The sequence below is a fragment of the Etheostoma spectabile genome, chromosome 15 (genome assembly GCF_008692095.1).
Source record: "Etheostoma spectabile isolate EspeVRDwgs_2016 chromosome 15, UIUC_Espe_1.0, whole genome shotgun sequence".
NCBI lineage: Eukaryota > Metazoa > Chordata > Actinopteri > Perciformes > Percidae > Etheostoma > Etheostoma spectabile.
Genome location: NC_045747.1, coordinates 145,710 through 148,941, shown reverse-complemented (window position 1 = coordinate 148,941; position 3,232 = coordinate 145,710). Strand labels below are relative to the sequence as shown.

Below are 3,232 nucleotides of genomic sequence, written 5' to 3'. Positions count from 1 at the left end.
CTGCCCCTGCAGTCATTGTCGAAGTGTCCTTGGCAAGACACTGAACCCCGAGTTGCCCCGTCTCGCCATCGGAGTGTGATGTGTTGATGTTTATCTGATGAGCAGGTGGCACCTTGTACGGCAGCCCCGCCACAGTGTATGAATGTGTGGATGGTGAATGTCTCCTGTAGATGTAAAATCGCTTTGAGCAGTTGTTAACTGGAAAAGCGCTATATAAATACAGCACTTACATTACATTTATCCACAATGCTTTCCACATGGTTCTCCATCGTATGAACTTTGACCAGAGCTCTTTTAACATCTTGTTGCTTACTTCTAATATTTATATGGCTGTAGTGGAAGGATGGATGAATTTTGTGCCCTTAGTTCCAAGATTGCAATTTTGCAATATTCCACAAAATCCATTGTTCACTTTTAAATGTTCACACCAGTGGCTGTGTGAATATTACAGTCCACCATTCACTTTGTTTTTCAGTTCTAGATACCTTCTGGGCTGCATTTCACATCATACTAAATGTGTTCTATCATCTCCCAAACCAGAAATAACAATGCAGCTTAGCAAGGTTTAAGAGTGGCGGAAGAAAGCCTACAGTCCAGCAATGAGTTTGTTCTTTAGTCCAAGGACTTTGGGGGAAAGCCTTTCACCATCCATTTGCAAGAGCACTTTCTGAATTAACTCATAGGAGTAGTTCAGCTCTTTGGGGTAAGCCATGTTCAGTACATAGATGACTCCCAGCATCATTGCACATGCTTGGGCTACAGATCCAATGTTGTCCAGAATGATTACTCCTTCAACGTTAATGCCAATATCATCGTGAGCTCCAATTTCTCCACGCTCCTTGTTGATGACATATATGCACATGGTGGATTTCTGCAGGTCTCTCTGGATGTCATCTCCATGTCCTGTATGTTTGAAGAAAATAGGGGGAAAAAGAAAACATATTTATGTAAAAGATTTTAATGACAAAAAATTCTAAATCTCTTTAAAAGTTTTGATGCTGGCCAGTAAAACTAATATTATACATATGAATGGCACAATCACAGATTTTTGTTTTTATTGTATTGTGGATAATATTTAATATTCAGTAAGAATCAATGGGTTTGGAGCTGAAGTCAGAACGCATTGAGAGATGGACTAACACATGGATGGTTTTGGTCTTTTAATTGAATTGATTTTATACATTTATTCTCAACCTTATGGCTACTTATAAAAGGTAAAAATTAATTTTCTAAAACTGATACTTTGGCAAATTGTCAGCGGTAATGTTAATGTCTTTGTCATCAACAGCTTAAAACATAAAACACCAGTATAATCCTTATGATCCTCTGTAGTGACACGTTTCAATGGCTAGAGAATTTTTCAAGTTGTGCAGTAGTTGATTTAAATAAACAGCAGGCTTCCACACTATCATAGCCCTAGACCCCGAAACACGACAGAGTGTAGACATTGACAAAACTACAGTTGCCATTGTTGTGGTGTCAACAAACTTATTCTGTTAAGCATCAGGTTTGATTTTGTTGATTTTCCCTTTAAATCACATTGTGAAAGCCATTTTCTTTTATTAACTAGTGGGTTAGTAACATTAGGATCTTAAAACATTTTCTATAATACAAGACAGTATATGTGACTAACAAATGCAATTACAATTACTTACCTTATACTCCAGATGAGATGTCCAACATCCTCGCCAAGGTAGCTCCAAAGTGCCTTAAGGACTGCTGCCCTTTTAGGATTGACATCACTTGTCGCCTGTTTAAAAAGGATAACAATTATTATATTCCTAAATACATCAATTATTTAAAAAAAAAATTAAATATTTCCAACATGTGGTAACCGCAAAACATATATACACACTGACTTTATTATACAAAATGTAAATGGACAGCCCCATTTTGCAAATGAATGTTATTGAATTGTGACTTAATATTGATTAAGTGTCAGGTCTGATTGTGTAGGGCGATAGCACTATTATAATTTCTACTATTTCAGGTAAGTTTTACTAAGAGCAATGCTCTCTTCTTCACGGTTAACACCTAGAAACTGCTAGTACAACTAGTAGGATCTGCACTACTGAGGATTAAGTTCACTTTCCCCACCTAGGTATTGAAATGGCACAAAGCTGCTTCTCTAACCTGTATGCCATTAATGCCTCATTAAGCCATCATCAGTCCTTAGAAATGCATCTCTATTTATTTTATTTATACAGCACTTTTCAAAACACGGTTACAAAGTGATTTATATGGTTGAACCAGAATTAAGAAAAACAAAATCAGACAAGTGCTTACGTGGAAAGCCATAAGGCACCTCCAGGGAGAGCACTTCCCTGCCCTTCCATGTGCATACATGGAAGGGTCCGAGACAGAGAGCAGCCTGGTCACCTTTATTCTTTAGCCGGGACTCAGGGACCTACAAATAATCAAGAATAGGTACAGTATATTTCATGAAGTTGCTTCACAGTGTATATTTTTTCTACAGCAATGTATACACGTTTACCTCTTGCAAGATCGCCAGATGTGTGGCTAGTTTCTGGCCAGAAACACGTCCCCAGCAGGGGTAAATGGCTGTCCAACTGCACCATGAAGGTTGTTTTAAGTGGGATTGTTGTTATGCGCTGGAATTCAGCATTTCTCTGTTATACACAAGAAAAAATAACAGAAGACAAAGAGCACTGTGTTCAGCCATTGATGTAATATTTTGTAGCTACTGTATGATTAAAGACTACTTTTGACCCCAATATTAAAGACAATAATTAGTCACATGTATTGCTATTAATCAAGGGCAATGGAAATCGAAATTTATTATTTAAACTTGCTAAAAAACATTTCAAATTTACAATGCTGTGATCAGTATAGCTTTTGAGAGTTTGTGTTTGTTTATGCACTTACCAAAGAAAAGAGCTCCCCCAAAAGAATTAGGTTCTGTTCCACATCACACCAAGATCAGACATATCGATATGAGAAAACCTGCATAGAAATAAAAATGAGCATGATTACAAAATAATTGTAAGCATGTTGAGGGAAAAAGTAATTGTCCAGTAATTACAAACTTGCCCAACTAATTTGTGTCAAGTCCACATTTTATAGTATCTATTATTAAAATTTATATAATATATATATATATATATATATATATATATATTATATAATTATATATATATATAAAGCACAATGCAGATTAAGAGGGTGGAAGTGGACGGACAGACAGTAATTCATTTTCAGAAAGTTTATTTTA

The 3,232-nt window shown here is 36.2% G+C and overlaps 1 long non-coding RNA gene across 1 annotated transcript; it reads right to left on the bottom strand.

The window, feature by feature from the left end:
• Window positions 1–366: 366 nt before the first annotated feature.
• LOC116703644 (uncharacterized) lies at window positions 367–2,783 on the bottom strand. Its single transcript, XR_004335476.1, has 4 exons — window positions 2,495–2,783; window positions 2,287–2,407; window positions 1,656–1,750; window positions 367–903 (listed from the first exon to the last, which is right to left on the bottom strand). It is a non-coding gene; the product is annotated as an uncharacterized LOC116703644 (long non-coding RNA).
• Window positions 2,784–3,232: the final 449 nt, after the last annotated feature.